This window comes from Sus scrofa, chromosome 5 (assembly GCF_000003025.6).
Source record: "Sus scrofa isolate TJ Tabasco breed Duroc chromosome 5, Sscrofa11.1, whole genome shotgun sequence".
Taxonomy (NCBI): domain Eukaryota; kingdom Metazoa; phylum Chordata; class Mammalia; order Artiodactyla; family Suidae; genus Sus; species Sus scrofa.
Window position 1 is genome coordinate 24,696,946 of NC_010447.5, and position 23,903 is coordinate 24,720,848.

The 23,903-nt window shown below is 40.8% G+C and overlaps 1 protein-coding gene and 2 long non-coding RNA genes across 9 annotated transcripts in view; 1 reads left to right on the plus strand and 2 right to left on the minus strand.

Annotated features, from left to right (window-relative positions):
- LOC102165929 overlaps positions 1 to 4,829 on the minus strand; it is a 159,633-nt gene extending 154,804 nt beyond the window's left edge. For 3 of the 4 annotated variants that reach the window (XR_002343995.1, XR_001308718.2, XR_001308715.2), the window contains exon 1: positions 3,994 to 4,440. This is a non-coding gene — a long non-coding RNA (uncharacterized LOC102165929). The other variant, XR_002343994.1, reaches the window with a different exon arrangement.
- LOC102167026 lies at positions 6,649 to 15,950 on the minus strand. Its single transcript, XR_002343996.1, has 3 exons — positions 15,863 to 15,950; positions 13,112 to 13,189; positions 6,649 to 6,929 (listed from the first exon to the last, which is right to left on the minus strand). It is a non-coding gene; the product is annotated as an uncharacterized LOC102167026 (long non-coding RNA).
- The window catches only part of SLC16A7 (solute carrier family 16 member 7), a 158,883-nt gene continuing 151,043 nt past the window's right edge, over positions 16,064 to 23,903 (plus strand). Inside the window, exon 1 of one of the 4 annotated variants that reach the window (XM_003126337.5) lies at positions 16,064 to 16,395. The gene's annotated coding sequence lies outside the window, so the exon portion shown is untranslated. Of the gene's footprint in view, positions 16,401 to 23,903 lie in introns of all 4 variants that reach the window. The other 3 variants (XM_013997677.2, XM_013997678.2, XM_013997679.2) reach the window with 3 other exon arrangements.

Below are 23,903 nucleotides of genomic sequence, written 5' to 3' on the forward strand. Positions count from 1 at the left end.
GGAATATTCACCTCACAAAGCCAGAATCATTGTGTGAGGGATTAAACACAGATGTTCATTTGTTTTGTTTGTTTTTTTAAATATGGATTGCATTCTACTGGCATTGTGAAGCTTTTGGATATATGATCTGTGAAGTGAAAGAGTCAAGTCTGTTCTTTAAAATGAAAATGAGGTGAGGGTTGGAGGGGAGAAGGGGGAGAGATGAAGGGGAGAGAGAGAGGGAAGAGGCAGAGAGTTAGGAGAATAATTTAAAGGGAGTAGAGATTGGTAATCCTTAATAAGGCAGAGACAGTTGGAACTGAGAAGAGAAGGTAGATTCAGGAGAGATTATGGATGTGCACATGGCAAGACCTAATGACTGGAGGGATATAAATAAAGAACAGGCTTAGTTAAAGGCAGTAGGAGGAATGAATATGGAACTTTAGAGTCAGTTTTGTGAATCACCCAAGTGTTACGAATTAGACTGGTTCTGTCATATGTATTCCATGAATTTAGGTGTAACTATTATCTCTCTGAGTAACAGAATCTTTACTTTAAAATATAAATCAGGAGTTTCCCGTCATGGCACAGCGGAAATAAATCCAACTAGGAACCATGAGGTTGTGGGTTTGATCCCTGGCCTCGCTCAGTGGGTTACAGCGAAGGGCGGCAGCTACAGCTCCAATTAGACCCCTAGCCTGGGAACCTCCATATGCGGAGGGTGGGGCCCTAAAAATACACACACACACACACACACACACACACACACACACACACAAAGAATGTAAATCATATATTTCATGGTGACTGGAAGGATCTGCCCCCACAGAGAATGATAAATCCTACCCCTTATTTCATTTTTCTCCATGTTAGAAAGCAATTTCCTTCCTGTTTTTTTTTTTTTTTTTTTTTTTTTTTTTTTTTGTCTTTTTGCCATTTCTTGGGCCTCTCCTGCGGCATATGGAGGTTCCCAGGCTAGGGGTCGAATTGGAGCTACAGCCACCGGCCTACGCCAGAGCCATAGCAACGCGGGATCCGAGCGGCGTCTGCAACCTACACCACAGCTCACGGCAACGCCAGATCGTTAACCCACTGAGCAAGGGCAGGGACCGAACCCGCAACCTCATGGTTCCTAGTCGGATTCGTTAACCACTGCGCCACGACGGGAACTCCAACCTTCCTGTTTTTTAAGGTGCTGTTCAAAAAAAAATTTAAACCAACAGATGCATAGTATGTGCCAGGCATGATTCTTCTTTATAAATATTGGATCTTTCAATTTTCACAATGACCCTATAAAGAAATTACTATTATCTACACTTTACAGATAAAGACATGAAGCCCCTATGAGTTGCTCAAGATCATGCTGCTAAGAAGTAGGAGAGCTATGATTTGAATCCAAGCACTTCATATTTATAACTACTACCCTACTTTTGCTACTCTTCTTTCCTGCAAGAAGCCAATCCTCGATTCCTTAAGCTATAAGAGATTGCTTCATCCATCCACTCTAGGCTTAATTGGCAGACTGCTTAATCTGGACTCCTATGCTGGTCATTTCTTTCCACCTTGAATTTTAAGTATATAAATGTTCTAATTAGATTATCTACTAAACTCTCTGAGGCAAGGAGGACTTCTTATTCATCTTTGCACCTATGACCTAAAAGAGCATAATACTATGGCATATTAGGTAATAGCACAAACCCCAGAATCAGGCAGCCTTCAATAGAGTAGATGTTATTGAGATGCTGTGTGACTTGAGTACAGACCTCAGATTTATATGCTTCACTTTCCTTTCTTGCAAAGAGGAAAAAAAGTATTTCTCTACGTTTATTATGAAGATTAACTAAATCATGTATATGAACAGTTTATCATCATTCCTGATACATTGTGAACACTCATGAAATATCTATTATTTCCACTTTTGTTGCACATAAACCCTCTGCAGCTATTTGCTGAATTATTGATTCTGTTTGTGAGGTTACATATAGATCTGGTTGATATAAAGCAAAGAACAGGCCTCAGCTATTTTAAAGTCACAGGAGTACCATCTTAAAATATAATTGCAATCAAGTATTTCTACTTTCAGGTATGTTGATTAGTCATCAATTCCAGTTTTAACTTGTAAGGAACAGCTGTCAAGTATTACCCATTAGTTTATTTTTGTACATATAAAAATTACGTTCAGGAGATCAGTCAGGAAAGACACAGGGACAGCTTTGTTTGAAAATTTACCCAGAATGTTGCAACATTTCCATCCATAAAATGAATAATAAATCAAAGCTCAAGATTAAGGCTAATTATATTTGTGATTTAGAAAATGAAAATAAATATTAAGCATATTTGCTCAAATGAAATCAATTGGGACTGAGAACAAATAGGTTTATGAGCTAAATAGCAACAAGAAAACCAGATGTTTTCTGTGAAATAGGGGCAGATAATTATTTTCATCCAGACCTGAATTATAGACTTTGTAGATTACCCTCCTTGGATTCTTATGTGGATGAAGGATGTTATGACTCAATAAGGCAAATAGTATTGCATACTTGATTTCTTTTCTCAGACTATATAAAGAATAAGAACACAGGACTTCCCTAATCTCCAAATAACACTCTCCTATTATATTTCTCCCTGGCTGGATGGGAAAATATATGAACTATAAATTGTCATTATAACAGAAGTGGAGACACTGTACATCTATATTTTTTCCCTGAAAGGGTTTCTCAAAAGAGAATCTTTTGTATCACACTGGGTGGGGAACAGAGGTATTGCTTTAAGTGAACCTGCATACCATTTTAAATGTCACGAAGGCCATACATAGTTTCTCTTTCACCTTCTCTTTCTAACCCTTCACTTTCATTAGAAGATTTTAACAGCAAGAAAGAGAATACTGATGCTTTTGCAAAGGATAAAATGATGAAGGTGGAATACCATTACCCATTTTAGGAGAGTATTTTAATCATCCAGGTGTAGCTTGAGGAATTAGGATTAGTTCTTAATCCTAATTAGGATTAGTTCCTACTATCTAAAAATAAACCTTTTATCCTTTATAATTTTAGTTCAAGTTCTAGTAGTAAAGGTGTTTCCTGTTAAATGGACTTACTGTTTAATGAAGCAGTAAGCCATTTAAATCTGAAACTTATAGGAAGAAAGTAAGTGATATAGTCAGAGCCGCCAGAGTTGAAACATAAACTCATTTGATTTCATGAGTCCTGGAGCCTCTATGTGATTACTCAGTTCAGGTGGGGAATCTTTGAGACCCTTAAAGCAATGAACTCTGAGAAAGAAGGAGCTAGCTTGACTGATTGGAAAAGGCAGAAGATAAAGCTCCAGGCCAGGTAATATAGAAGTGGAATTAACACATCATGTCATGTAGCAGCAGAAATGCCCGTCAGGTAAGTATAAGATGCTCCAGAAGATGCAAGGGAGCCATTTCCTGAGGGTTTATTTACCCTGTTGTCACTGAATTGGAATCAGCCTAAACTACCAGGCATGACGGCGCAAGAGGATAAATTGTCAAGAGAAAGGAAAAAAAGTTGCAGATGTTATTGACAAGATGGTGTGGCATAGTTAAAGGAACTTGAACTCACCTGCTCTCACCAGCACACCCAAATCACAACCGCTGAACCACTGAAAAAGACTGGAACCTACCAAAACAATATTCTACATCCAAAGTCATATGGAAGAGACCCAACAAGATAGTAGGAGGGGTGTACTCTAGACACCTGCTCTCCAGGTGGGAGACCCACAAACTGAGGAACAATTACATTGCAGAAGTTCTCCCACAGGAGTGAGAGTTCTGAGCCTCATATCAGGCTCCACAGCCTGGGGTTCTGGCATCAGGAGGAGGAGCCCCCCAGAGTATTTGGCCTGAAGGCCAGTAAGGCTTGATGGCAGGAGCTGCACAGAACTGGGGGAAACAGAGACTCCACTCTTGGAGGGCACACACAAGGTATCATGGGCACTGGGATCCAGGGAAAAAGCAGTGACTTCATAGATTTCTGGGTCATTCAGACCTACCTGCTAGTATTGGAGGGTCTCCTGGCGAGGCGGGAGGCAGGAGGTGGCTGTGGCTCTCTCCGGGGTGAAAGCTGGTGGCAGAAATGGGGAGGAAGGTTCATCTACTTGAACTCTTGCTGGAGGCAGCTATCATGCTTAGGTAATTAGCATCAAGACCTGCCCTGCTCCTCAACAGTCTGTAGGCTACAAGGCTGGGATGCCGCAGGCCAAAAAAACCGTGGGGCTGAACTGCAGCCTCGCCTCTCAGCAGACAGACTTCCCTACATCTAGACACTCCCTTTCACAGGGCCAAGACCCAGCTCCGCCCCCCCCAGTGGGCAGGCATCAATCCCTCCCACCAGAAAACCTACACAGGCCTCTAGACCAGCCTCCTCCACCAGGAGCAGACAACAAAGGCAAAAGTACTGCAATCCAGCAGCTTATAGAACCCATTTGGCAAACTCAGATCAGAACCTACCCTGGCACCAGCTGGTCCCTGGCGCTTCAGTGAGAAGACGGGAATGTACTGCTGAGACACATACGACACCCCCTACAGAGGGCAACTTCTCCAAAATCGAGAAACATAACTAACTCTCCACATACATAAAAATCCAAACACAAATCTAGACAAAATGAGACTGCAGAGGGAAATGTTTCAGATGAAGGAACAAGACAAAAACCCAGAACAACTAAGTGACATGGAGACAGGCAATCTACCCAAAAAAGAGTTTAAAATAATGATCATTAAGGTGATCCAAGGAGTTCTCATTGTGGTACAGGAGGGTTAAAGACCCTGCTTTGTCTCTGAAGCCCCTGGGGTAGCTGTGGAGGTGCAGGTTGGATCCCCAGCCTGGAGTAGTGGGTTAAGGATCTAGCATTGCCACAGCTGTGGTGTCAGTCTCAGCTGCAGCTTGGATTCAAACCCTGGCCCAGGAACTTCCATAGGCCACAGGTGCAGCCAAATAAAATAAATGTGATCCGAAAACTCAGAAAAAGAATGGATGCATGAAGTGAGAATTTACAAGAAGTCTTTAACAAAGAGTTAGAAAATATAATGAACAACCAGCGCTGAAAAGTTGCAGAGGAAAAAAATGAAAAAGAAAGACAAAGAAAACTGTTAAGATGTATAAAACAAAAACCCAAATCAGTAGTTGCTTGGGACCAGGAATGGAAAAAGTAGATTGATGACTTGATTCTGGTGGGAGTTACAGGACTGTAAGTATCTGTCAAATCTCTTAAGACAATTTACCTAAAAAAGGGTGAATTTTCCTGGAGGAAAATTTACTTCATTAAACTTAAATAAAAAATATTAAAAATAAACATGAATCACTTAGAAAGAAGAGCATGGTAATAGGAGTTTTCAAAAAGAATGTGAGTGATCTAATCCATAACAACTTTAAACTATAGCATGTGGATTAAGAGATGATCAGAGTTTTAAAAGAGAAAAGGGATGGGAAATTGCATATTAACTTGATTTTTCAATTACTGGTTTGATGAGACCGTGTATTCTTTATGTGCAGGAATTTCATATAATTCTGTGTCTTGAACATGGATCCTCAAGGCAGAGATAAAAGGATATTGTGCCCAGTTTGCCTTTTAAAAGCTGGTATGTTGTAGGTTACATGCTCTAGAAGCAAATACCACCCCTGCACTTAGTGAGTAAAGTGTTTATTAGAGAAGGGGAAGGAGTATAAGTGAGACTGGGCAGAGGGAAAAAATCCAACTGTGATGGACCCAACCCAACCTTGTCCAATTCAGCCTAGAGCTCTGGAGGGAACTCTGGTGATCTCCATGAACATCTATTGATGTTTCATTAACCTACTGTGACAGTAAATAGGTAGGTACATGAAGCCCAGGGTGCCTAACATGTCCAGTGGGACAAGATGGCCAGGACTTTCCACCCCTGCCTTGATCTATCTCTAGGTGCAGGAGAAGTAGTTTGCTGCAGTTGAGACAGACTCTGAAGAACTGACACTGGGAGGCTGTCTGGTGATGGAATCCCTGCAGCACCTCAGTCCTTGTAGGGCATCTGGGTATCTATCACATCTTCATATCTATCACAGTTCACCCTTTGCACTCACTGGCACATACCTCTCTATATATGTTCAAGAAGCATCTCCTAGCGGAGCAGGATTCTGGTGGGTCTCTCTTCTGAGAGGATTTGTAAGAAGTGGGAGGTGAGTGAGACAAATGACAGTCCCTAAAAGTCTATAGTTCCACCTGCTTTCTCAGGCCTTTCCTGGCACCATCTTTCAAAGGCTAGATTACCTAACACAGATTCTGAGAAGTTTGGGGTCAACATATTTATTAGTAATCAACACATAAGAAGGGAGAGGTGGGTTAGTATGATTGGGCAGAAGAGGAAATCCAACTGTAACATAAACCAGAAGAGATCTCTGGAACAATTATTGCCTGCTAGCATATCTCACATTGGGTCAAAATGACTGGGTTTTTAAAAAATTTTATTGAAGTATAATTGACTTACAATGTTGCATTCATTTCAGGGATACAGCAAAGCAAATCATATATATATATTTGTTAAAAATATATCCATTCTTTAATGACAGGGTTTTTTTTTTTTCTTTCATTTTTGGCCTCCCTGTGGCATATGGAGTTCCCAGGCCAGGGATCAGCTGGGGCAATGCCAGATGGTTTAACCCACTGCTGTGCTGGGGATCGAACCTGCATCCTGGTGCTGCAGGCACACCACCAGTCCCGTTGTGCCACAGTGGGAACTTCAATGACTGGATTTTAATACATCTGCTACACTCAGTCACCAGATGCAGACTACCCAAAACAGGAGGTGACCTCAGACAATGTGACTTCCTGTGGCTAAGGCAGAACTTGAAGTTGCTGACATGTGGAAGTTTCCTGCTAATCGTGCTTTCTTCATCTGGGCTGCATCTGGGATCTAAGGAACACAATTGTGTCTGCCACATGGAATTAAGTTTCCAAACCTAAGAGACAAAACAAAAAAATTGAGAAACAAACAGAAAACCACCTAGCTCTTTCCCTCGGTATCAGATCTGGTTTTCCTAGGGAAAGCTATAAGCAGGTCCATTTACTATTTAGCAGTTTTCTACTAGAATTCTCCCAGTTTCCAGTCAGAAAAAGGGATAGAGAAAAAGACCTAAGGAGGAAAGTGTAGCACATTGCATTTTCCAAAACATCTCCTATCCCATGGGTTTTCCAAAAATGTATCTTTGCTATTTCTTCTCTAAAGGTGGAGTCTAAGAGTTCCCTGGTGGCCCACGGATTCAGCCTTATCACTGCTATGGCTTGGGTTCAACCCCTGGTCTGGGAACTTCCACATGGCATGGGCATGGCCAAAAAAATAAAAACAAAAATAAAATAAAGGTGGAGTCTAATTCTTCTTCTCTTATGTGGTAGGTAGAATGCCTTCCCAAAGATATTCACACTCGACCCTAGAGACTGTGCATATACATTGTTCACAGGGCAAAAGGGAATTTGCAGATGTAAGGTGATGATGGATCTTCAAATAGGGCAATTATCTAGGTGGGCCCAATCTAACCACGAGAACCCTTAAAAGCGGAGAACTTTCTCCATCTGAGGGTAAGAAAACAGGTGCAATGAAGAGAAAGAGAGATACAAAGCATGAGAAAGACTCCAGGCACTGTTGCTTTTCAAAGATGAAGGCTCAAAGCAATGAAGAATAAAGATGACCTTCAGAAGTTTAAAGTCACCCCGGAAATGAGGACCTCAGCCCTATAATTGCAAGGACCTAAATTCTGCAAGCAACCTGAATGATTTGGAAACAAAATTTCCCCCAGATTGTAAGGCCCAGAGCAGAGGAATCAAACTGACTCAGACTTCTGACTTAGAGAACTATGTGTTCCTAAATGTGTGTTGTTTTAGGCCACTAAATTGGTGATAATTTGCTACAGCAGTAATGGGAAATCAGTACTAACTGAAGTCTTGCTAGTTAACAGCAGAATGCGATGGAAGAGACCCCAAGTAACTCTTGAATTTTGGTGAACTTCTAGCTGGGTCTTGGAAGGCTAGCTCTCAGTGGGCTGGCTTTAGGATCACAGCCATCACACTGTAAAAACCTCAGGCCATAAGGAGAAGCCATGTCTGAGTGTTTCAATAAGGACACCCAAAAGAGTCCAGTCTTCGAGATATTCCAACTTAGACATGTGACTGAAGATGTACCTAAATAGATTAGGATCCTGTGTTCCAACCTTTCTAGTTGAAGCTACAGACACAATGGAGCAGAGATAAGTGGTCCCTGTTCTGCAAACAGAATACATGAGCATGATACACTCTTGTTGGTTTATACCACAATTTTTAAATTTTTCCACAAAAATAGTAACCGGAGTAGAAAGGAAGGGGAAAATGCTCTCAAATGAAAAAATGGATAATCTTTAAAGATCCCATAACTAGAGTGAAAATAATAAATACAATTGTCTTTAGAACAGCTATGAGGAATTTTATTCTTAAATCTGGTTGAATGACAGAGGAAGAGAATATCTTTTTATGCTCTACTCTGCAATGGAGTAGCTCCCATATGATGAATGGTGCTTCCTGCAGTTAATCTTAACTGAATAGAAATCTATTTAAGTAAGGTGCCAGTGAAGTGATGAATTTTTCTATATAAAGCTATTTCTGAATTTTGTGATTGTCCAACTTGTTCTTTAAAAATTGATTAAGAAGATAAACTTAAATCAAATATAAAATCTTTTTAAATTTAATTTTCTTATTGAATGAAATATTCCTTAAATTCTATAGTGCTTCATAATTTTCAAAAGTTTCATACATATGATTTCATATAGTCCCATGATACCCCCTTTTTTTCCCCTCTAACCCTATGTTGTCTCTCCCCTCTTCCCTCTCCCCACTGGTAACCACTAGTTTGTTCTATATATTTGTGAGTCTGCTTCTTTTTTGTTTTATTCACTAGTTTGCTGTGTTTTTTAGATTCTACATATAAGTGATAGCATATAATATTTGTCTTTGACTTAGTTCACTTAGCAGAATACAAATATCAAATACTAATATTACATTTTCTTTTCCCATTCAAATCATGTCACACCAATTTGCTTTATTTATTATGTAATTTTTTTTCTGAAATACTATTTCCTAAATATGTACATATTTTACATGATAATACCTCCTTTCATTTTTGTTAAGCTTTATATAATTTAGAAATCAATTTCATCTATTGTATCATCTGGTTGACTCTTTTTTTGCTTTTTTAGGGCTGCTCCTGAGGCATATGGAAGGTCCCAATCTAGGGGTCAAATTGTGCAGCTGCCAGCCTACACCACAGCAGCACAGAAACACTGGATCCTTGCCACATCTGCCACCTACACCACAGCTCACAGCAACACTGATACTTAACCCACTGAGCAAGGCCAGGGATCAAACAGGCATCCTCATGGATACTACTAGTTGGATTGTTTCTCCTTCACCACAACGGGAACTCCCTGTTGATTCTTCTTAATAATCAAATCAAATTTTTACTACTTATGAAGAAAGTGAATCTTAAGCATATTTGTGTCTTTGCAAAGTAGTGCATTAGTAAATTGTCCGACCAGACCTGTAGCCAGTTATTCAGATGCCTAGTATGTGAAGTACTCAGGTCAGATATTATACTGCTTTCTCAAACATTTTTTATATTATGTATTAAAGGTCAAACCTGCTAACACATGTCCACAGAAATATTTATATTTAAATATTCATAGAAGTAAATAATAAAAATAATCCATGGAGTTCCCTTGTGGTACAGTGGGTTAAGGATCTGGTGTTGTCACTGCTGTGGCTCAGGTTGCTGCTGTCATAAGGGTTTGATCCCTGGCCTGGGAACTTCCACATGCTGTGGGCTTGGCCAAAAAAATAATCCAAATATCTTTCAACATGTGAATTGAATAAAATACCATGGCATTTCCACACAATATCACATACCCAATAAGGAAAGGAAAAACAAAGGATGCATAAACACAACTACATGGATGAATTAAATGTAAATATAGAGAATAAAAGAAGCCAAATACAAAAGGGTACCTATGATGTTGTTCTATTTATATAACATTTTAGGGCATGGAAAACCAAACAGCCTATGATGATAAAAAACAGATTAGCAACCACCTGGGTTCAGGGAGCATTGAATAAAAATAGCGTAAGGGAATTTTCTGGGATGATGGAAAAGCTCTCCATCTTGATTAGAGTAGTGATTAAATAAGTATACAGATTTGTCAAAATATACCAAACCATACACTTAAAACGCATGCATTTGAATGTAAGTTATAGGTCAATAAAGTTTATTTACAATAAAATAAAGCCGGTATAGTGACAAAGAAATCCACAATTGTTGTTTGAGTCTTTGGAATCAGGAAAGAAAACTCATTCTCCTTCACAAAGGCTGCTGAGAAAAAACCTGACATGGATTTTTTTGAAACATGTTTCTCAATCTCTGGATAAAGCTTCAACTCGATAACTAGTATATTCCCCTTTCAGTTCAGACTGAAAAAACTTATAAGGAATATCATTCAATAAAACTAATATCCCAATATTTATACTCTGATGTGTATGTGCAAACATAATTATGGAGTGGGTGTAATCATAGCATTAGGATTATAATAAATCTGAAAATTTGTGTACTGTCTGCTTAAAGAAACCACTACTTAGCTCTAAAAAGCTTATTCCAGTGCCTATCATGTAACAGTTGCTTAATAAAGATGTCTAATGAATAAAACTCATGAAGATTGAATTCCATGACTCAGGGCCTGTATTGAGAAATGAAATTATGGTGAACCAAGGGGGAAAAAAATCTATAAATATCAAGTGGACACCTACATTGCTAGGCTCCAGAACAAGCTACAGGGGCTAAAGAGTAGAGGCACATTTTATCCAAACATATGGATTTGAAACCTACATCACATCTCACATAGCAAATCTCACCCAGATTATTTCTTGGGAAAAAAATTGTAAGTGATAACTTAAGATCACAATCAACAAGCTCCCCTTGAAGCGACATTACAAAATCAATTAGAAAGACATGGCAAAACAGCACAAAACAAATACCCAGTTCCAGTCAATTCCTGGCAGATGGAAATCAGAAAAAAGATTCCCTGAGTGGAAAACAAAATGACAACATGGCTCTAACTTTAGGCAAATAAAACAAAGAAAGGGCAGTTGAAAATCTAGTTTACTGAGAAGCAGGTAGCCGAAAGTATTTTAACATGAAACTCTCTTGTGACCTATGAGGCCTTATGTAAATGCAAACAATGACTAATCCTTCAAGGACATTCCAGGCACAGGGCAAGTTATACAAAGTTACAAGTTAAGGGGGTAACTTTATGGTTGCATTCTTATGCATCTTGATAAAAATTAGTCTCTAAAATACTTAAAATGAATGTTTATTTTCTGGTTAATTAGAAAAAAAAAAAAACCTTCACGAGACATAAATATTTTCTTCATTTGTTGAGTCCTCATACTCTCTGTTGATCTTTGCACCCATGAAGTGCTTGAAAGTATCAGAGTTCTAAAAAGTGAAGCTAAGGTTAAGTGACCCATCTAAGACCACATGTACAGAAAACGGCACTGAAATCTAGGTTCCTTGGTACCATATTCAGGCATCATTCATTTATTTAATAAAATTCATTAAATATTAAATGCTTATAATCCAATATTTATAAGATCCCTGCCAGCCAAGTTTATAGTTTATTATAAAACATTTAATACAAGTTTTTAATTTTGTGTGCTTTCAGAATAATTAACATATTCAGATGAAGGCATCAATAATTAGGATTATAACCAGAATCCATTAAGCTTACTTTATGCATAGCATCAAATAAATTGTAAAATTAGAAAAATGCCAATGGACAGGAATTTAAATGCAGAATCCATTACCAGATTTTTGGCACCTCAAGAGTCATTTGTTTATTTTGACAAAAGACCTTTTGGGGCTCTTGTATAGTTATTATTTTTTTTTATTTTATTTTTTTGGCTTCTACCACACATATGGAAATTCCCAGGCCAGGGCTTGAACCCGTGCCAGAGCTATAACTAGAGCCACAGCAGTGACAAAGCCAGATCCTTAACCTGCTGAGCCACCAGGGAACTCCCTCTTGTATAGTTACTGAAAGGCACACCATACAGCCATGTTCAACATGACTGCATTTCCTTTTTTATTTCTTGTAAACTGAGAATAGATTTGCTTTCTCCATAATTCTATGAGAGGCTTCCACAGAAGAGATTTCCAGAGTAGCCTATATGAATGCACTCAAGATATACATCTAGAAGAAGTAGAATGATGTTTTTCATATTTTGTATATTGTATGAAACCAGGTCAGAGTGATCATGCTCACAGATGCTAGCCAGCTACAATCTCGGTCACAGGATGTTACTACTGGATGGCAGGTACACGTTCATCTTCACTTAGGCCGAGGAGAATATTTTGGGATATTTGGTCTTTTGCCCTTAGTTAAAGCCAGTCTATTGTGTGTAGTAAACACACACACACACACACACACACACACACACACACACACACACACACACACACACACAACGCCCCCCTGCTTTGCTCTCACAGAGTCTTGCCAGAAAAAGGCTGTTATATATCAACTTGGGGTTGTGAGAATATATGTTTTTAGCCTTGACTTAACACATTAGAGCATTCTTGTAAGCCCACTGTTTCATTGGGCCTTTATACCATTATGATTTATAATCACATTAAATAACACCTTGTATTGGTCAGAATAGGGTAGGCTATGTTCTCTTAACAAATAAATCCTGAAATCTCAGTGACTAGACATAATGATGGTTTCTTGCTCACACAGAGGCCAGTGTAAGTCAAGCAGCCTGTCTTTATCTTTTAGCAACTCCATGTTGTAGCGACTCCATCTGAAACATGAGGCTATTAAAGCAGAAAAAGGCAGGAACGGAAGAGACTTACTCAGTCTTCATGCCCTTTACCCAGAAGTGACATAAACTGCTTTCATTCAAGCACTATTAGTTAGAACTCGTCACATGGCCCCAGTAGAACAGTGAGAGAAGCCAGGAAATGCAGTGTCTTGCAGATCATGGATATTGTTAGCTCCAACTGCCTCTGCCATCTGTTGCTTAAAATCACTCTATCATCTCTTTCCTCCATTTGGCAAATGTTATTAATTACCTTCTATCTGGAGGAATTTGTGCTGGATGCTGGAAGATTACAAACATGAGTAAACGGTCATCTCTGCCCTTCCACAGCCTAAAAGACAGGGGAGATAGAACCAAATTGTAATATACCCATACTGTGAAGCATCAGAAAATGCTCCAAATAGAGGCATATACCATGTTCTTTGGGAAAGGTCACAAAGATGGGAAGGATTCCTATTGAAGTAGTACTTGAAATGCTACAGAGGTGATGACAAAGCTGCTGGGCTTTAAAAGAAAAAAAGAAAAGAATGTCTCAGACATGTTTGAAATGGAGAAAAGGGAGAGGAATGAAAAAAGACAGAAAAAAGCGAAAAGACATTACATAGCTGAGGAATGAAAGTGCAGAGAACCTGGAATATGAGGCTGTGGGAATGTAGTATATGTTTGGGTTTTATGAGTTTGTACATTGTTATGTTTTCACTAGGTCACTTATTGTAAAACATGAGTCATTGGAATATTGAGTATATTGCTATCCTTTACTTCTCCCATTGTTATTTCACCTTATAAATAGAAATCAAGGTAGAAATTTTACCAAAAACATTACAAGTTCTGTTTATATGATTTGCTTTTCCCCTAAATTGTACTTTTTCTCAACTTCTGAAGAATAGTAATACTGCATGTCATAGGAGAAATTGATTGGATTTATTCCCACCTAACTCTCTTTTCAGATTCCTTCCTTTTTTTTTTTTTTTTTTTTTGTCTTTTTGTCTTTTTGCCTTTTCTAGGGCCACTCCTGCGGCATATGGAGGTTCCCAGGCTTGGGGTCTAATTGGAGCAGTAGCTGCTGGGCTACACCAAAGCCACAGCAACACGTGATCCAAGCTGCATCAAGGCAACGTTGGATCCTTAACCCACTGAGCAAGGCCAGGGATCGAACCTGAAACCTCATGGTTCCTAGTCGGATTTGTTAACCAAAGAGCCAGGATGGGAACTCCCAGATTCCTTTCTAAGCCAACTAAATATTTACATAGCATGCCCAACCATAGCAACAAGGCAATTTAGAAATGAACACCCAAATATTGACACTGGGGCAGTAGATTAACTGGATTCAGAGTTTTAATTGTTGGAAAAACAGGATTTAAAATGAAAACTTGCTACAATTATAATACATATAATGATATAGGTAGTGATGTTTAAGAGTTTGGCAGTGGGCTAAATAGGCCAAGAATATGGGGCTGTGAAAAACACAGGACTACAAGATGAAAAAGAAAAATCAAAGGCAAGGAAAAGGGAGAGTGGGGTCAAAATTCAAGAAATGCATCGTCTTTCTCCTTCTCCTTTTAAAGAAAATAAAAATGATGATTGAGCTGGAAAAATGTCAGAAGCATGCCCCCAAGAACATGACCTTGATATGTGTATCTTGATGTTGTTCCTTTTTAAAATTTAACATTCTTTTTTGCAATGAAATGAAAAGTTTAAAGTTACTGTTTGACTATATTATCCATCATTATCAAAAAACTATTATATCTTACATAAATGTCAGTTTACAATTTTTAGCTTAAAATAAGTCTAAAGTCCTATCTGGAAGTTTTGCCTTAGTTCCTTAGTTTCCAAACTACCTGTCTCTCTGCAATACTGTTTTCCAAACTTTTTGAAGTTACTAATATTGGCCATCATTTTATTCATATCATATTATCAACTTCACATATATCATCTCACCTAAATCTTCTATCAGTAATAAAAAGTTGATTTTATTTCTATTTTGTAACTGCAGAAACTAAAATTCAAGTTTTGTCCAAGCCTACAGACTAGCTTTGGCAGAAGTAAGGCAATGTGAATTTAGCCAAATGACTTAAATTGTTTCCAAATTTGTAAAATGTGAATAATGTAATAGAGTGATTGTATTCATTGAGATAATCCATATAAAAAGAACAGTGACCGACAATGATAACTATTTAATAAATAATTATTTTATTATAACTACCATCTTGTTTTTTTGATTCTTTGTCCTTCAGGCTTCCAAATTCCAGTTATTTTAACTAAATTATCTTGGCTTTTTAGAAATGATCTAATTTCTAGAATAAACAAGGAAAACGTCTAGGAAGTTATATTTTTATCTTAGATTAATGTAACATTTTATCTTTTTCACTTTTTTGGAGCAGGAATTGGGGAGAGGCAGTTAAATTGACAGAAAAACTGGACTAGGAATGCTCAAAACCAAGCCCACGTTTATTCTTCTGGGTTGTTTGTTTCTAAGTAGTACTTTACTTCAACCTTAAAAATATTAAAGGAACCCGATGTAAATGTTCATTTCCAGCCCTTCCTCTTTCTAACTTTCCCGGAAATATGTTGGAGACACGGAGTAAAAATAAAGGTAGAAGAAACCAAACCAAGACTGGAATTACCATTATCACTAGCACCACGTATTGTCGAATAACTAAATCCTATTTTGAAGAATTAAATAATTTGAATCATTTACAAATGACTTTCATTTCTTTCCTACGTGCAAGGTCTTCTGAGTGCTACTCCTTCACGCACGGGGTAAACCGTATTTTCCCCCTCAGAGTGATACCTGGCTGGCGAGTCTAATCTCCAACACTGCCATCCCCTCTCCCCTCGCGCCCGCCAAAAGATTTCAACTGAAAAAACGGTCCAACAACTTGTCTCCAAGCTCACAAGGAGACTTCTCTCCCTGCTTTCGGCCAAGTTCTTCTCGTTTCGCACTGCCTGCCTCACCTACAGGTTGCACCACTCCCCGGGGTATCTGAACAGAGCTACCACACACCTGGCTCTTAGATTAGGCTCTTAGGTTAGGCGCCAAAGCACTTGGGGGCGAATGAAGCGTGCGCCGACCGATTTGGACCTACAGTTCTCTTTACCAGACTTGTTTACCCTCTGGGTCAAAACTAAAATCTGAAGTGGAGCGCCTGGAGCCACAGAGTTAAGTGTCTACGGCGTTGACAGTCATTTGGAGCATGCTCAGTCCGTCTGGAGTCGCCCGGCGGCGGCTGGCCCCCACCCGAGGACCCGGGGCTCCCGCAACGCCCCGGGTGCTCACCCCGCCCTCCTCGGTGCCCCCATCTCCGCTTCCCCCCAGCGCGCAGCGCATGGCCCCGGGCACCCACAAGGGCACTCAGTCGCACCTCCCCCGCCTCCTCTCCCCGCCTCCTCCTCCACCTCCTCGGGCTGCGGCGAGGGAGGACTCGTCCAGGGACCTAAATAAATAAATAATTCCATTCACCCGGTGACCGCAAGGCGAATCTGCTGTGGCTGGCGGGAAACGGATCTCTGCAGCGCCCAGCCTGTGCTGGAGACCAGGTAAAGTAAGTTACACCCCGGGAGGAAAGGAGGAGAGGAGGGGGCGCCGGCAGAGAGGAAGGGGAACGCGCATCTGTTACCAGAGCTACCCGGGGAACCACGCGCGTGTGTAAAAGTAATGGCTAGCTTGTGACACGCGCACCAAAGCCGAGCTTGCCCGCGAGCCCTTATATAGACAAAAATTCCCGAAGCGGCCCCAGGAGGAGAGTTCGCGTCACCCCGGCGCGCCGACAGCAGCGGGGCAGTTGCCGGGGCGCGGTGGGGCGCGGGCTTGGAGCGCGCGCGCGCGTCGGGGAGGGGGGCCCGAGGGACTCGGGCGGGGAGTGCGGGGAGTGCGGGGTGTGCCCGCGTGCTTCCGGGCGGGAGGTGCCCAAGCTGCGGGGCTTTTGCTCCGAGGCTCAGGCAGCGCAGCGCTCCTCCCTCTCTGTCTTTGGCACACGGGTCTCCCGGGCAGGTTCCCGCCTGGCGTATTCCCGGGTGCTCTTCTCGTCAGCATCCAGTCTCCGGCCCACGAGCACCCCAGGGTGGCCTCGTGCGGCAGAAGTTGGGGATCTGGGGGTGGTGAGAGTGTGTGTAGGGAACGTCTTTTTTAGCAGATTTTCGGGGCTTGGAGAGGCTGAGAGGAGGGGATGAATTACCAAGGGGGTCGATTTTTTTCTATTTCTGTCCCCAGGTAGCGTGGCGGGAGCGAGGCAGGTGGAAATGTGTGTGCAGACGAGGCCCGCCCCGGGGATAGAAAAGGAACTTGACCCGGGCAGAGGAGGGCTTGTGTCTCCTGGGCTCATGCTGGGTTTCCTGCCCGGGCCGCTGCGCCACGTTGGGGGTGCCAGGCCTGGCCAGGTAGCGCGGGAGGCTCACTGTTCACGTGGGAACTGCCTCCTCTTTCGGCGGATTCTGTTTGGTAGCTGCTTTCTCCCCCCCATTTTCTCCTTTACTTCCGTGAAAAGGATTGCAGACTGCTTTCGCAAGGGCAGTCATGCCCAAAGCTACTTTACTGGTGGGGCTAGGGAGGGAATTTTGTGGATTTTGTCAGGGAAATTAACATCCGCGCGCGCACACACACACACACACACACGCACACGCACACGAGTGATTTCTCTACAAATACCTGTGCCTTTCCTTCCTGGAGCAGTACTGAATGGGCTGGTTTGCATGAAGGCAGGCTGGTGGTAGTAGGAAAGCCAATTTTTTTTTTTTTTTTTTTTTTTGGCTTTTTGCCATTTTCTTGGGCCGCTCTCTTGGCATATGGAGATTCCCAGGCTAGGGGTCGAATAAGAGCTGTAGCCACCGGCCTACGCCAGAGCCACAGCAACGCGGGATCCGAGCCGCGTCTGCAAGCTACACCACAGCTCAGGGCAACACCGGATCCTTAACCCACTGAGCAAAGGGCAGGGATCGAACCCGCAACCTCATGGTTCCTAGTCAGATTCGTCAACCACTGCACCACGACGCAAACTCCGGAAAGCTAATATTTTATCTTTCTCTTTTCTCTGGTCTAATAAGGGAGGCAGCAGAGGAATAAAACCTCTGGGCAGAGATGAGGGTGATGTGAAAAAGTCTGGGCAAAAGCAAACAGTGGGCACTAGATGCCCTTTCCTGGAACCCCATGCCTTATGGCTAAATCCAAACTGGGAACTCAGGAGGGCCACAAACTTTCAGCAGACACGTTGACTTGAATGTGCAGTGTCATTGGAACCACAAGAACTAAGTGTATTTGGGGGAGTGTGGCTGAAAAATTTGAGTTGGGTGGTGGCTGCAGAGAATAGATGAGGGCTGAACAAGCTGGCTCTTATTTGGCCCTGGTGGGGCAATGTAGCTCCACTTTATGCTTCTGAGTGCATTGCATTTAAAGCAGTCTAAATCAGCAGGGGACTGAATGATTTCAGTGAAAGGGAAAGATTACCTTAAGCAACTCAGTGTGTTGTGTAACAACTCATAAAGTCAGAAACTAGTTTTTGCAAAATTCCCATCAATAGTTAGCCGTTACGTACTGGTTTTCACCCCAGGGATTGTTTTAATAATGTAAGTGATCTGAAATTTTAACACTTGTTTCCCAATGCCCCAGTTAGTGCCTGCATCTTCCTGTAAATGCTCAGTTCATTTCTAAACATGCATTTACTCTTTATAACTGGCCTTGAGCCCTCTTGAAGGGAAAGAAGGAGGAAAGACCTACCAAAATACCCTTTAGCCAGAGTTATGTTCTTGGATCATGGATCTAAAGTAAAAGAAGTCTGCATTTGCTTTTCATCCTACGTTCATTCGCCAGTTTTTGAGACATTCACATGGAAAAAACGTAATTAAATTTAGAGATGGACCTAGATTTCAAGCTCAGTTCTGCACTTTTGTAAGGTTAAATAATTATTTAAGAGTCTGTCCTCAGTTTTGTTTATTCATAAAATAGGACTCATGGTACCTCTCCTGAAGTACTATTGTGAGGAAGAAAGTGTATGGAAAACCCAGCTACAAAATAAACTAGCAATTTTTGAACCTTGAAAATCATCCCAAACTCTGCACTGTGATTACCCAGGTGAATGAGGTTGGAATTCTGCTCTCAAAAATCCAGGATAATCTTCCTCCTGTCCTCTTTGCCTGTAGTCAGTTTCCTTCTCAGTGGAGGAAGCATGTATTTCAAATAATTTGAAAGGGATGTAGCAGTTGTAAGAAATATTTGTAAGATGTGCTAAACGGCAAATTTGAGAAATCTGTGGGTTCAGCCTATTTAGAATGACCCTGTGTAAACAGATAATGGAGGATTTTCTTTTGTTGTGGGGGCAGATCACCCCTTCCTCAAAGAGTGCCTTTGCTTATGAATCCATTGCCATTTTTTGAGAGACTGAGCATCAGGTTTTTTCTACACTTTGGACAGACTAATCCACTCACTCTGAGAAGTCCAAGACTATAGTAACTATGACATCTCTATAATGCTCAAGGGGTTCTAGGCACTGTGCTGTCACTTCCTGTCTATTAAATCCTTTTATCCCCATCACATTCCTAACAGGTAGGTCTGTCAATATCTGCATTTGCAGAAGAGAAATTTAGGCATAGTTAAGTGACTTGCTCAAATTGTGTGCCAGCAAGTGACTGAGCTGAGGCAAGCACGCGGGCAGGCTGTCTGGCTTTAACCACTAATAATACAACTTCTACTGCAGGAGGCTGAGTGAGGGCAGGGACTTGTTCTGGTCTCCCTTGCAGGTGCTGTGTCTGGCAGGTGATAGTCCTAAACAACTGATTATTGGTAAAATGAAGGAGTGGGGGAGGAAAGGAGCCAGACATGGAGGGAAAGAGGCAGAAACAAGTAGGGAAGAGTAAGCCTCCTTTCCTGCCCACAGCTCTAAGTCTGGCAGGGAATCTCTCATGGACACTGCCTGGGGGGACAGGTTAGCTGAGAATCTTTTGCGGATTCTTTGCCCCGCCCCACATTACTTATACTATACGAGTGCATGTGTAGAAATAACTCAATACCTAGTAGCTAGTGTCAGGTGTTAAATATTTGTCTTTAGGCTGTTAGGTTGTTATAAGGATCCCTGGCTTTTTCTTCTTAACATATTTTCTGGAACTCTTTGAAAAGCCAAGTTTCTTATTAGATGGCATGATAGGACTGGATTGCATAATAAACTGTGAAATGGACTCTCATTGTCTGAGAAGTCATTCTTGTTTGTCCCAGGCTTTCTCAGAATTACTTGGACCAAAACGTGGAGAAAATATGTTGGGAAACAGCTCACGCTGTCTCAGTGAGTAATAGAACTCAAAAAAAATGGACAGCGCAAACATCATTTTCTCAGTTCATCCATTAAATGGTGAACTCAGCGTCTTAATCTACCTACTTGAAGATCCAGTAGTTTTTTAAATTAGTATTTATTGAAATCCCAAATAAGTTCATGAAAATTTTACAGGGCACTTTGGTGACAGCTACAAGATGTTGGTGTAAAGGAATTTTTTGTTAAAAGTTGCATACAGTTAGGATAGCCCCACAAAAATTGACATGTATGTAGTTCAGGTGTCTAAGCTGGTGATAGTGTTTGGTAATATGTGGCATTAAAATGGAAAATTTCAACTGAAATATTTAGTATGGTGAACATAGAGAAATAGTTGTTGAAATAAATAAAAACCTGTACAAAATGTTTTTTAAAAACATTTAAATTAGGGAGTTCCTGTCGTGGTGCAGTGGAAACTAATCTGACTGGTAACCATGAGGTTGCAGGTTCAGTTCCTGGCCTTGCTCAGTGGATTAAGGATCCAGTATTGCCATGAGCTGTGGTGTAGTTTGCAGATGCCACTCAGATCCTGCATGGCTGTGGCTGTGGTGTATGCTGGCAGCTGTGATTCGACCCCTAGCCTGGGAACCTCCATATGCCGTGGGTTTGGCCTTAAAAAAATATTTTTTTAAAAAGAGCATTTAAATTAAACATTGACTGTAATAATAACACAATGAAATGTTTTCTTATTAATCATCTATACCCCAAACAGATTTAAGTTAGAGCTAATAAGAAGAAGTTATAAACTAAAAGAAGCTGCCCTATTAAGTAACTGACTTAAAGCGCTATTTCTGGAGTTCCCATTGGGGCACAGTGAAAATAAACCTGACTAGTATCCATGAGGATGCAGGTTCAATTCCTGGTCTTGCTCAGTGGGTCAAGGATTTGGCATTGCTATGGCTGTGGTGTAGGCTGGCAGTAGCCTGGGAACTTCCATATCCCTCAGGTGCAGCCCTAAAAAAAAAAGCAAAAAAAAAAACAAAAAAAAACCCACCAAAACAACCCTATTTCTTTTGGAACTAGGTTAGATAGGAACAAATATTAAAACTGAAAGGTGTGTATTTGCTCAGAAATTTTCTAAGGGATAAACTGTGTTAATGCTATTGGCCTTTTTAAAAAATTGACTCTCCAAGAGTTCAGAATCTGGAGTTTTATCAGTTTTTCTCAAATATACAAAAGGTGCATTCAGTGATAAATAGCATCATGTGGCAGTTTTTTCAACAGGGGGACACTGTTGGCATTTTTGGCAGGGTACCTCTGCATGGTGTAGGAATGCCTCTTTTATTACAGGATATTAGTGTCTATGGCCCCTGTCCTCCGTATGCTGATGGCTTCCCCTCAGTCACTGTCCATTCCTGAAAATGCCCCCTAACGTTGAATATACTTTTGGAAAATGGTACTAGATGTGATTGAAAACTGTTGACCAATAGGATCAAACTGAGAATGTTTAAGGAAATTATCCTTGAAATCAGAGTATCTCCCGACAAGAAATTCTTTTTTTTTTTTTTTCCTGGCAAGGATCAAAAAAAGAATAATCTCATGTGAGAATGCTTTGATTTGAAGGAGTGAGTTCTTTCCTGTAAGGTCTATTAATTATTAATATTTCATGATCAGGTTATAATGGATCTCCAGATCTTCATTTGCCTCAAACTGTCAACAGCCTTTGGAAGTGTCTGCACTTGCTTCTTTGTAAATTCCATTCCGCTTCTGGGTGCTCTTTGTGCTCCTCTTACTTCTTTGACTGCTCACTGGTGGCTCCTTCTTCGGTTTTCCTTTCATCTCCTACTCACTCAAGTCTCTGTGCCTCAGTTTCTGTTTTGAGTTCTTCTTTTGACTATATTCCAGCCATTGGCAAATCTCCTCTGTTGGCCTGTGCTTGGGCCTCAGTAGGAGTAACACCTAAGTCTTTATCTTCAGCCCTGGCTTTCACATAGCTGTAGACTGACCTTTCCAAGCACCTGCTGGACAGCTCCTCTTCTCTGTGCTGCTGACACCTCCAACACCCTGTGGTCTCTTCTGAACTCTGTCTTCCTTCTCTTGCCCCCATTGCTTTTTGTTGGTATTTGCATGGTACTCTAGAAGCTTTAGAGACCCACCTTCCCCCAGTCTTGAGTCTTACAGTCAGTTGCTAAGACCTGGCAATTTTACATCCAAAAGCTTCTTTTACCAATTTCCACTTTTCTGATGCTGCCACAGAGTTCAGGAATGTTTGATGCACTATCTAGAGTCTCATCCTAGTCTCTTAGCAAATCTCCTCACTTCTAATCTCTCACTGTCCCAGGAAATTCTGTACATGCCACTTGATACTCCGGCTGAAGGACACCTCCCTTACCTGCATGTTAATAACACTGTTGACTCTCTTTTCCTAGGTTTAAGGACCAATGTTTCAATCCCTGTCATTCCAAAAAGTTATTCCAGTCCCCTCTCCTGCTGTCACCATCCTGGAGTTAAATCGAACTGTCCCCTGAGCCTAATTTATCTTCATTCTATTTCCTGCCACCATACCTTTGGTCATGCTGTTCTTTCATCTTAAAATACTCTAGCCTCCTGCTATTTCCATGTCTAGCTTTAACCTTCCAAGCTAAGCTTAAACACCACATTTAAATTTCCTCTGCAGTGTCTGGATAGGCAGAAGAAGCTTTTCTAAAATTTGAGTAACATGGCATTTGTAATCTGTCTTATTTGTTTTAACATTGTATTATAGTTGCATATAAATTTGTATGTCTTCAGTCTCCATATACTACAAATTTCTGGGTGTTGGGAATAATAACCTATCCACATTTACATACCCTTTAGCACTTTGGTGGATTATGGAGTTGCACTGGGACTTGGAGGACAGTGGTTTCTACTTTTATTTATTATTTCTTCAGCATTTTCAATATACCGCCATCTATTTTTATTTTAAATATGAAACACTTAGGCAGCCAGTTTTTTTTAAAGCAATACCAATTGTGACTTCCTTCTTGCTTCTACCTAGGGTTCTTACCTCAGCTTTCTGGGACCACACAAAATAAACCTTTTTCTGGGTTGAAGGATAGCCTATACATAGGTGGTGCCAGTTCACAAGTTTTAATTTTTTTTCTATGACTTTAACATATTCCATCTTTTTAACTGTGTTTTTACATGATCTGGTTGAGTGCTTGTTTATGGCCACTGTGTTTCTGGAGGCATTCAAGATCAGGAAAGTCCAGAAATGTACAAAACAGTTCAAGGCTGAAAATTGTGGTTTATGAATATAAATGTTTGAACCCTTGTTCATGATCCAACTGGTCATCAATATTATCTCTTTTTAGATGAAATCAGAAGGTCAGAAATAAAGGCATCTAGAGGGATCTCCCTTTCGAAGAACCCAGTATTACCTCAGGGCTGAACATTTTCTTTCTGTTGCCCTCAGTGTAATGAATGAATAAGAGAAAAAAATGACCAAAAGGGGGGAAAGAAGGAAAGTTCACTTTAAAATTTGGTGACAGAGCTCCTGTCATGGCTCAGAGGTAACGAACCTGACTAGTACCCATGAGGACGTGGGTTTGATCCCTGGTCTCACTCAGTGGGTTAAGGATCCAGTGTTGCCCTGAACTGTGGTGTAGGTCGAAGACATGGCTCAGATCCTGAGTTTCTGTGGCTGTGGTGTAGGCCGGCAGCTACAACTCCCATTTGACCTGTAGCCTGGGGACTTCTGTATGCTGCAGGTACAGCCCTAAAAAGACAAAAATATTAAAAAAATAAAATAATAAAATGTTGGTTACAATTAGA